The sequence below is a fragment of the Arachis stenosperma genome, chromosome 5, assembly GCF_014773155.1.
Source record: "Arachis stenosperma cultivar V10309 chromosome 5, arast.V10309.gnm1.PFL2, whole genome shotgun sequence".
In the NCBI taxonomy this organism is placed as follows: Eukaryota; Viridiplantae; Streptophyta; class Magnoliopsida; order Fabales; family Fabaceae; genus Arachis; species Arachis stenosperma.
The window spans coordinates 112,272,448-112,285,315 of NC_080381.1; positions in this window are offsets into that span (position 1 = coordinate 112,272,448).

Sequence of the window (12,868 nt, forward strand, 5' to 3'; positions counted from 1 at the left end):
AACTGAAAAAAAAACCATAAGGCCTAATGTTTTTGGTATAGTCCAAATTGAGGCCCAGTACAAAGTCCAAGTATTAGTTTTCGTCTTTTATTTGGGCTTCGGTTTAGTAGGCTTAAACAAGAAATAGGCTAAGCTTAACTCACAATAAATAGGCCGGGTCAGTTCTCTGGCCCAAGGCCATATCCAAAAAAAAAATAAACTCACCATATATAGGTTTTCCGAAGTCCTAATTAGAATACTATAGACTACCAAAAAAAATTCTAAATTTAAATCAACAAATCTTCACCCAATCAAATACTCATCTACTTTTCACCCCCAAAAAAAAACCCCTCATCTTTATAGTAATACAAATGGGGAGCTCATATGCTGACATGGCGCTCATACGTTGATTCTGAGAGTTTATTTGTTTAGGTGTCATCACTAAAAATTTTTAAATTTATATTTATAAATTATAAATTATAAATTATTATTTGCTTAGGTTGTTATTTTCAAATTTTAAATTATTTGTTTGGATTGTTTTACTTAGGTTGTTATTTTTAAATTTTAAATTATTTTATTTGTTTGGGTTATTTTACTTAAGTTGTTATTTTTTAAATTTCAAATTTTGATTAATTTTAATTTAAATTTAAATTAAAGTCAATCTAATTTAAAAAATTTTAGTTGAGTCAACTATAAAAATATAAGTTATGAGAGATGTAAAGCACCACAATTTAAAGTACATCAATCCCTTTCTTTACATATATTCAAAATCTCTCTACTGATTTCAATGATTGGTATTCATAAAATTGCAGACATCAATCCTACCATCGACAATTTGTGTGTACGTATACGAGTGATACGGTTATAAACACTACCAAGTTACGGAAATTCTCTATTGGTAAGTTCTAACCAATATTTATTTCTAAAAACATTAGTGAAGATATTTTTAATGGTAATTTTTGTATTATTTATTATTAATATATTATATAATAGCCTGCAGAAAGGAGATCTATCGGATACACCTACACTTTTTCTCAACCTAATTGATAAGATCTTTATCTTCATCGTTGAAGTTCAAATATCTAATAGTCCATATTTTTCACCTTCTTATAAAGTTAAGAAGATGACTTATAATGTGGACCTCATAAATAAATTCAAAGATGCTCACCCTATTCAAATTGTGAGTATAATTATAAGTGTACTTTCTATTAAAAATCAGTTTATTTTTTGCTTCCTTGGTCATTAGTAGTATCTAATTTATAAATAATAATTAATAATTAATTATAATTTTAAGATGTTGACTACACTGATAGTTTGCTTCCAATTTTAAAGGCATTTTCAATCATTAAAGGGGAGAAAGTAGAAGGGGCTAAGGTATTTGTTCAAAAAATAAATTTTTTGTTTGTTTGTTCTCTCAAAATTAGATCTTAATTTTATTCAAAAAATATTAGTGAGATAAAATCAAAAGTTAGAAAGAAGTCTTTAATTTAACGTGGTAAAAGTACAAAATTTGTTGCTTGAATTTTCCAATGAAATTACGGCCAATGGTGAATCTGAAGTGTTGGAAAATGTTATTACACTAACTAAGCGACTATCCTCGGAGTCGGAAGATTCAAAGGTGGAAGGAGATACCTCAACTTACAAGAAGATCAAGATTGAAAATAAAACTTGAGAATTTGGATGCACATATTTTGGAATCTCTTTGAGAGTCTATCTAATAGAATAATGCGAAGCATATGTTTGTTTCGGTGGAAATATTATCTTTTCTTGAATTGTTATTTTTCTTTTAGTTCTTTTCGATTTTTATGTTTGGAATTTAGAATTTTTTAAAATATAAATTAAAGTTATTTGGTTATTACTTATGGTTTTATTTTTAATTTGATTCGCACCGTTGATATTCTGATAATTTCTAATTTAATATTTAATATCATAAAGTTATAAATTTTTTTTTGAATTATTATTGATACAATTAAATTAGTTATTAATTTTTAATGTGTACTTATTTAAAAAAAATCTAATTATAATTTTTAATTAAAGTATTATGTTTAGAATTTTAAATTTAAATTCAAATATACTTTTTTTTTTGAATTTTTAAGTAAGTAATTGGGTTTGAGAATACTTTTTAAAAATTTATATAATTTATAAAGTACTATGCTAATTACAAAGGATTATAATAAAGTGAATAGAATTACCAGTTTTATTAAGATGTGAGGTTATTTATACTGTTTAAAAATTTTTTTTTATCTTTATAGCAATATAAATAGGAAGTTCTTATGCTGACTTGGTGCTCATACATTGAGTTTGGAAATTTATTTGCTTAAGTGTCGTCACTGAAAATTTTTAAAATTTTATTTATAAATTGTAACTTATTATTTGCTTACGTTGTTACCTTTTAAATTTTTAAATAAGCTTTCTTAGGTTGTTGGATATTTAGTTTTTAATATTGTTGAACTAATAATTTGCTTAGGTATCATCACTAAAAATTTTTAAAATGTTATTTATAAATTATAATTTATTATTTGCTTAAGTTGTTACTTTTTAAATTTGAAACAATCTTTTCTCAGATCGAATACAAATGGGGAGACTTTTTATCGACGTGGCACTCATATGTTAAATTTCGAGATTATTTACTTAAATATCTTTATTAGAAATTTTTGTAATTTTATTTATAAATTAATATATTATTTGGTTAGATTGTTAGATAATAATAAGGATTTAGTTTTTGAATTTATTAACAATATAGTTAGATATTTAAATCTTAATATTATTAAACTAATTTAAAAAAATTAATATATAAATTATTCGGTTAGGTTGTTAGATATCAATAAGGATTTAGTTTTCGAGTTTATTAGCAAGGTAATTAAATATTTAAATCTTAATATTATTGAACTAATTTAAACAAAGTTATTTATAAATTATTTATAAATTATTTATAAATTATTTTAAAATTAGGACGGTTGTTTAATAATAAAATCAACAATTTAAAAGTAATAACAAAACAATAAGAAGTAAGTAGTAGTAAGAAACAAGTTCGAAAACAAAATAATAAGAGTTTAAATTTGAAAACGGAAACAAAATGTTGTTTTAGAACAAAATAATAAAAAATTAAATTTAAAAGAGATTGTTACTTTTTAAAATTTAAGTTATTTACTTAAATTGTTTTGCTTAGGTTGTTATTTTTTTAATTTTAAGTTATATTGCTTAGGTGGTTATTTTTTAAATTTTAAGTTATTTGTTTAGTTTATTATTTTTTAAATTTTAAGTTATTTACCGATTACTCTTTTAAATTATAAATTATTATTATTTGTTTAAGTTGTTACTTTTTAATTTTAAATTATTTGCACATAAATTAAATTAAAAAAAAATAAAAAATACATACTTCAGTTAAGAGGACTCTTGTGTCTCGATTCATGAATTTGCTAAGAGAAGTCGATGACGGATAATCAATTATTATTTTTTAAATATCAACACTTACGCATAATAGATGAGTAAAATGAAATCTAGGAATTTTAATATTAACTTTAATGTAAATTAATTTATTTGGATTTGCTTCAAGATTTTATTCTATATATTCGAATTTACTTGTTTTAGTATTTTGTATTTAAATTTTTATTTTAACTTTATTTTGTTACAAAAAATTTTATAATATTTTTTTTGTACTTGAAAGATTTTAATTTGTTAAAAAAATTGTTTTTGTTGAAAATAAATATTTTTTCTATCTTTTTATTTAAAATATTATTATTGATATGTTAATATTAAAAATATAAAAAATAAACATACTTTAAAAAAAATATTTTACGTTGTTTGATCTTTATAAAATTAAAGTAATTAATTAATTATTAATTTTTAAATTGTAACTATTTCTTCAATAAAAAATAATTTATAATTTTTTTTCAAATTTTATGAATTTGTTAATTTTTTAAATTTTAAAATATAAAATATATATGTATATAGTTTGGTACAATTTTTTTTATTGTTATTTTTAAGTTGTAATTAGTTTTTTTAAATATAAACACTTACACATATTAGATGAGTAAAACGAAATTTAGAAATTTTAATATTGAGTTTGATATAAATTTATTTATTTAGATTTATTTTAAGATTTTATTCTATAAATTTAAATTTATTTATTTTAATATTTTTTATTTAGATTGTTATTTTAACTTTATTTTGTTATAATTATTTTTGTAATATTAAATTTTTTTGTACTGGAAGGATTTTAATTTGTTGAGAAAAAAATATTTTTGGTAAATAAATATTTTTCTATCTTTTTATTTAAAATATTATTATTGGTACGTTATTATTAAAAATATAAAAGATAAACCATACTTAAAAAAATGTATTATGAGATCAAATAATTTTATAATTGCGGCACAGGAGATTGTATAGAGAACTTTAGCTTATGATATTCATCGGAGATGACCTTCAGTGATGAGATTAACTTTTTATTTACCTGGAAAGTAAAATATTATCTTTAAAGATGATGACAATCTTAAAAAAATCATGGATCAAAAGAACGAAAAAAGTAACGTTCTTAGCATGGATGAAGACCAACAAAGAATTTGAAATTGGTCAAACTTTAACGTATATTGAGTTTCCAAATCAATTTGTTTATGATAGCGAAGAAATGGAATGATATCCACGCAAGAAAGAGTATTCTATCAGGAGGTTAAACTATGTTCCATCGGGTACATGTGATGATATCTACTATATGAGAATTTTGTTAATTATTAAAAAATGTTGCACAACATATGAGTCTATTAGGACAGTTAATGTGATTATATATCCTAGCTTCTAAGATGCTTTCTATTTTATGGGACTACTGTGTGACGATAGAAAATTCATTTCAATTATTAATGAGGTCTGGTCATCAATTGAGAAAATTGTTTGTGATGCTATTGATATCTAATAGTGTTAACAAATCAAATCGTATTTAAAATGCAACTTAGACGTTATTGGCTGACAGGATATTATATATGAAGAGAAAAATATTGAAAAACTAAGGTATTTTACTATGTGGTAAATTATTATCACATGTAGGATTTTACTTGCCAAAATCAGTGTTCACTAATGGCCAACTTTACATTGCTTTGTCAAGAGTTAAGAATCGCAATGGTCTAAACATTTTAATTCTAGATGAAGATAACAATCCAAACTCATCAACAACAAATACCCATGTTCAACGAAGTTTTTAATAATATATATTTAGATAAGAAAATAGTATTTTAATTTTAGTAACATGTTATGATTTATACTTTTGTACAAATATTTGTCGTAGATATAACTGATTTATTAACTATACTTTCAGACTTGAAATAAAATGCAGGGGCGGAGATAGATGAAATATTAGACGGGGGCAAAAAATATTTACACAATAAAATAAGACTAAAATAAAATTTTAAGGGGGACTAAACTGAAATTTACATATAATTTACATGTAACAAATTAAAATTAGGGGGGACCATTGCTCCCCTTTCTCCGCCACTGATAAAATGTATATCATGGAACACAACATTATATGCCAATTATTTTTCTAATGAAGTTAGTAAAATACTAGGTTGCCTATAAATTTTTATTAGCTTTATAATATAAAATTTAGTGTAAAATTGACATGCTAATATTACAATTATATATATTTTTATTTTTTTTAAGTCTCTTTTTATGACTCAAGAATATTATAGACTTCAAACTGTTCCATTTGTATTTTATTTTGAATAAAGATAAAATAACATTTTAAGTACGTTTATTATATAATAATGATGATAGTATTATACCAAACTTGAGAAATTTATAATTATTAAATATTATTTTCGATTTAGCATATTAAATTAAAATATAAACCCTGTGCATCGCATGAGTTCAATACTAGTCTACTAAAAGAAAGGGAAAAATGTCAAAACATACACACATCCAATATTCAATCTATGTTAATTATTGTCAAACTTAAATTCTATCTTTCTTGAAAACCAATTGCATTGTGAGAGATTAATTGGATAATAATAAATTAATAATAATGCATTAGATCCAATATTTTTCTTTTATATATTATCAGTAGTTAGACACTTAGATACACAATCCTTGCTTCTCACTTATGATCAACTCTACTTTAGATACTGATACGTCACTCTTATCCTCGGTCGCGCAAAAAACTTGGCACGTGAGCCGATGATATCGTCGGGCCGATATACTCGGCACAACAACAGACAGTAACGGCCTCACCCATTCGAATAAAAACACACGTGCTCAACAAAACTCACTCACCTAAACAGAATATCATAACCAACCTACAAACTAGGACTTATCCACATGAAAACGGTAAAATAATCCCTATAAAGCCGAACTAATATTCTCGGCTTTAATCAGGTTCCACTACCAGTTTTCATATTCACCTATTCACTCTCACTTAATTACTCTCTCTCTCTCTTCTGAGATTATTACTAACTTGAGCGTCGGAGTATCTTTTGCATGTCTTTCCGCTGCGGTGTTTGACCTTGGCCGACGTAAAGCTCTTCCTCTCGGTTGACGACTTGCTCGGAAGCGCTTAAGCTCGGCCTACCCAGTGTTCGGACGAATCACTTGGCGCCCACCGTGGGGTCGAATACATCTAACCCCATTTTTTCCTTTGTTCAGTCTTCTACTCTATTTTGCAGGATTCCCGATCCTCGAACATGGCTGACAGGGAAAATCCACAACTCTCACAGGACGACCTCCTGGCTCGAATCGCAGAGCTTCAGGCAGAAGTACAAAGGATAGCCGAACTATCAATCCAGAACAATGGAGAAAGCTCCAAAGGCTCAACCCAAGGTACTACAGATCCCTTAAACATCACTCCACCAAAGGAAAAGCTCATCCTCGATAACCCCTTCTCCGATGATATCACAAACTACCAGATGCCAAAAAACTTTACACTGCCTACCGCCCTAGAACCGTACAAGGGGTTCAGAGACCCCCGAGCCCACGTGAAGAAATTCCAATCAATGATGTTCTTCAATGGTCCTAACAATGAGCCCATTCTCTGCCGAGCATTCCCCACATACCTTGATGGTGCTGCATTGCTTTGGTTTTTTAAACTTTCTGCAGGTTCAATTTCCTCCTTTGAAGACCTAGCCAGGTCATTCATTGACTATTTTGCTGCATCAAGGATATACGTACATGGATCAGATTACCTCGGCACCATCAAGCAAGGCCAGCACGAGAGCTTGAAGGACTACATGACCAGATTCGCAGATGCCACTATGGAGATCTAGGACTTGGACCCGGCCGTCCACCTACACGCTCTAAAAGCCGGCCTCAGGCCCGGCAAATTCCGGGAGACCATCGCTATAACAAAGCCTAAGACGCTAGAAGAGTTCCGGGAAAGGGCGGCAGGTCAAATGAAGATTGAAGAACTCCGTGAGGCCCAAAAGTCAGACAAGGAACCACATCGGCAAGAGGAGGAAAGAGCTTTTAGATCACCAAGCCGTAGAGACATTAAGAAGCCTTCCAAGCTCACACTGAAATACAACACATACACCAGATTCAATACCAAGAGAGAAAACATCATCAGAGAGATTCTCAATGCCAAAATCATAAAGCCACCAGCTCGAGCAGGGAGCTACCAGGACCAAAGGTTCGTGAACAGGACAAAACATTGTGCCTTCCACCAGAAGTTCGGCCACACCACGGACGACTGCATTGTCGCAAAGGATCTCCTAGAAAGCCTGGCACGCCAAGGACTCTTGGACAAATATGTCGAGAGCCGAAAGGGCAGAAGAGGAAACTCGGACAAGGAAGAGAGCAAACAAGCAACGGCTGACAACAACAAAAAAGAACGGACAACTCCTGATCCACCAAGGGGAGTCATTAGCCACATATCAGGAGGATTCGCAGGCGGAGGTGAAACAAGCTCGGCCAGAAAGCGAAGCTACAGGGCGATGCTAGCAATCGAAGGAACCATACAGCCAAAGAAGGACAAAGACCCAGACGTCACAATATCCTTAAACCAAGCAGACTTCAGATCGGCAAGCCCTAACCTTGACGACCCCGTGGTAATTTCCATCCAGGTCGGAGAACTGTTGGTAAGAAAAACATTGCTGGACCCAGGTAGTAGTGCTGATGTTCTATTTTATTCTACCTTTATAAAGATGAAATTATCAGAAAAATTGATACAGCCCTCCTCGGGAGAGCTAATTGGGTTCTCCGGAGAGAGAGAGTCCCCATCATGGGACACATATGGCTAAAGACCACAATGGAAGAAATCCCTATGTCAAAATCAATTGATATTTAATACCTAATAGTAGACTGTTATAGCCCTTACAATATTATAATTAGAAGACCCGCCCCGAATATATTCAAAGCAGTGGTGTCCACATTACACCTGTGTGTTAAGTTTCCAGTGCAGGAAAACAAGATAGCTACAGTATACGCCGACCATCAAGAAGCTCGGACTCAGGTTCAAGCAATCCACATTTCTGCAGACACAGCGACACTGGCCGACCTCGACCCAAGGGAAGACCTCGGCGAAAGACCTCGGCCAATGGACAACCTTCAACAAATAACACTAACAGCAGATGACAAACAATGCACATACATTGGAGAAGCATTAGAAGGGGAAGACCGAGCAAGACTTATACACATACTACGCCAGAATGCCGACCTATTTGCATGGACACCAGATGGCATGCCCGGAATAAATCCAGAGGTCATCTGCCACAAGTTAGCAATCGACAAAACAGCCCGACCAATAGCACAGAAAAAAAGGAACCTCGGAGAGGTGAAAAGGCAAGCAGCACTTGAAGAGACCAAGAATCTCCTCAACGCAGGTTTCATCAGAGAAATTCGCTTCACCACATGGTTGTCCAACGTGGTAATGGTAAGGAAGAACTCAGGTAAATGGCGCATGTGTGTCGACTTTACAAACTTAAACAAAGCTTGCCCTAAAGATGCATATCCATTGCCTTGCATTGATAAATTAGTTGATAACGCCTCTGGTTTCAAAGCTTTGAGTTTTATGGATGCATATTCTGGTTATAACCAGATTCTAATGCACCCAGAAGACCAAAGCAAAACAACTTTTATAACAAAACATGGAAACTTTTGTTACAAGGTAATGCCCTTTGGCTTAAAGAATGCAGGTGCGACATATCAAAGGCTAATGGACAAAGTATTCCAATAGCAGATAGGCCACAATATGGAGGTCTATGTAGACGATATGGTAGCAAAAATACCTATGCAGGGGTCACACTGTGACGACTTAGTAGAAATCTTCAAACAACTCCGAGCATATAACATGAGACTCAATCCGGACAAATGTGCGTTCGGAGTGCAAGGAGGGAAGTTCCTTGGATTCATGTTAACATCTCGAGGCATCGAAGCCAACCCAGAAAAATGCAAAGCCGTACTGAACATGACAAGCCCAAAGACGGTAAAAGAAGTCCAGCAACTAGCAGGACGAATAGCTGCCTTATCACGTTTCCTACCTGCGGTGGCAAACCAATCTTATCATTTCTTCCAGACATTCTCTAAAGGCAAGAAGTTCACCTGGACAGACGAATGTGAGAACTCTTTTACCGAACTCAAACAGAACCTAACATCACCACCAATCCTTCAAAGACCAGAGGCAGGTAAGCCATTGTGTTTATACCTATTAGTATCTAACCATGCTATAAGCTCGGTATTAGTAACAGAAACAGGAAGAAAGCAAAACCCAGTATACTTCATCAGTAGGGCGCTACAACCAACAGAAACAAGGTACCCGAAGATAGAACAATTGGCACTAGCACTAATCACCACGGCAAGAAGACTGCGGCACTACTTCCAGAGCCACACAATCATAGTACGAACAGATCAACCGCTAAGGCAGATATTAACAGACCCGAGCTCGCCGACAGATTAATAAAATGGTCGGTCGAGCTCTCCGAGTTTGACATCCAGTACGAGTCAAGAAAAACACTGAAGTCACATGTGCTAGCCGACTTTATATCGGAAATGACTAATGACACACAAAACACAGAAGTCGATTGGAGCATGCATGTGGATGGAGCGTCAAACAAAGAAGACAGTGGAGCGGGGATACTGCTGAAGGAAGGAGACAAAGTGGTGGCCGAGCAGTCACTGCAGTTCCGCTTCAACGCAAGCAACAATCAAGCGGAGTACGAGGCCCTACTCACCGGACTAAAGCTCGCCCTACAATTACAAATACCCCGAATAACAGTTTACTGTGACTCTTCATTAGTGGTGCACCAAATAAAGGGCGAATTCCAGGTAAAAGATCCTTTGTTAGAGAAATATTGGCTCATAACAAGGGATCTCATTTCAAAATTTAGCAAATTTGACATTATTCATGTGAATCGAGAGCAAAACACCAGGGCCGATGTGTTATCCAAGCTAGCCACAACTAGGCAAGCCGAAAACACATCGGCACTGTCCCAGCTAACACTTGACAAACCGAGTTTTGAGCAGGACACAATTTTAAGTATCATACAGGTACCAGATTGGCGACCATCTTTTCTCGACTACATTAACACAGGCACCATGCCAAATGATGAGCCGAACTTATCGCTCTTCCGAAGAAGAGCGAGCTTCTATACAGTGCTCGGAAACACCTTATACAGGCGAGGACATTCCCAACCACTACTCAAATGCATCAGCAAAAAGGAAGCCGAGAAAGTTATGGCAGAAACACACGAAGGAATTTGCGAAAATCACATCGGCAGCCGAGCATTAGCTGCAAAGATATTACGAACAGGATACTATTGGTCGACGATAAAAAGGGATTGTATTTCAAAAGTAAAGGCCTGTGATAATTGTCAAAAGCACGCCACACTCTCCGACACTCTGGCCGAAGAGCTGCACACCATAGAGGTAAGCTGGCCTTTCGATAGGTGGGGATTGGATATCCTCGGACCTTTCCCGAAAGCGCCAGGCCAGGTAAAGTTCCTTTTGGTATCAATAGATTATTTCTCTAAGTGGATAGAGGCACAACCACTAGCACACATAACGGCAGAAAAAGTGCGGTCTTTTTTATGGAAAAACATCATATGCAGATTCGGTATCCCAAGAGAGATAATCTCGGATAACGGGAGACAGTTTACAGACCATAAGCTCGCTGCCTTTCTAACAAACTTTAACATCAAACATCATTTCAGCTCAGTAGAGCACCCGCAAACTAATGGACAAGTTGAATCGGCTAACAGAATTATCTTGCAGGGATTAAAGAAAAAGCTCGGCGAAGCTAAGGGAGAATGGGACGACCTCATTCCAGAAATCCTATGGAGTTATAATACCAGTATTCAATCTGCCACAGGAGAAACTCCTTTCAAGCTGGTATATGGCGCAGAAGCACTCATTCCAGTAGAGGTCAGTGTCCCAACATTAAGAAACGATCTCTATGATTAATCCAATAATTTGCAAGCTTGAACAGCCGAATTGGATCTTGTAGAAGAAGAAAGAGATATTTCAGCCATAAAGCAGCGAGCCAGAAAGCAATACATAGAGCGAAGACACAACAAAAGAGTAGTTCACAGGTCCTTCAACAACAGAGACCTCGTACTCAAACGAACAGAAGAAGCTCAGAAACCTCCGGGACATGGCAAATTAGCCGCAAATTGGGAAGGACCTTTCCGAGTTCTTCAAAATCTCGGAAAGGGGGCTTACAAACTAGAAACTCTCAAAGGAGATCAACTTCCAGGAACATGGAATGTCTCCTCCCTAAGGGGATATCAATCATAACATAATTTGTAAATTCACGAATGATGGTACTCTTTTTCCCCTCCGAAGGTTTTCTCCCAAAAAGACATGGGTTTTACTCGGATAGGGTTTTAACGAGGCCGGACGCCACAAATCATTGTACCCATACAACTTACTGTGCAATCAAAATAGTTCTCATTCTGATAGTTAGCATACATTTCAGTTAATAAACACTTCAAATTATCCGAGCATTATCCTCGGAACCCTAACATCACGAGCCGAGCATATTCCTCGGAAAACCTCCACCATAAAAATAAGTCAAGGTTTTTCCCAATGAACAAACTAATCCGAGCTTCATACTCGGAATTCAAAATGTGCATACCGAGCATAATACTCGGAAAAAATACAACAAACGTCAAATCATCTAAACAAGTCCTAAGGGATCACTCTACCATAACCCTTATATTAGAGCTACTGCTCTCTTTACCAACAATCAAGAAACAGTTGCGACTGTCACCAACACACACACACATAATTGCAATCGCGACAAAACATATCATTCTCATCACTTTGCAGAAATATCATATTTTATAAAGCTAAAATAGTCATTGCCAAACCGAGCTGCTTGGAAGCCAAAATACCACTACTAAGGATAAAACTAGAGATTGTTCAAACAAAACCAAAACAGTCACAAGTCTAGAAACCAATACACCATGTACAGAGCTTACAAAAGAAACTATAAACTAACGGCCTAGTATGCCTTATCACCAATATTGGACCCCTCGCTATCACTTCCGACAGCAGCCTCATCATCCACAAGCGCACCGTTCACGACCACCTTCATGATATCAAGCTTCGAAGGATTAGCTTTCGGGAAGAGCACTTTAACCTGACAAACAGCACGCTCAAAACCCTAAGCAAAAGCCTCATAGATTCGACCCTCTAACTCTTTGATCCGAGCAGAAAGCTGGTCATTCATGGACTCCATGGTCTCGAACTTTTCAGAAAAAGACTTGCGCAGTTTCTGCTCCTCAGCCAATTCCAGCTCTTTCTTTTCTACGGAAGAAGACAACTCAACAATCCTCTCCTCCTTTTTCTGGATAATTCCAGACAGTTCCTCAACACGAGAAGCCTCTTTCACCTCCTGCTCTAGGGCAAGCTCCTGGGACCGACCAATGGCAACGATCTGAGCACCAATCACCTACGGAAAAGCAAGCCAGTA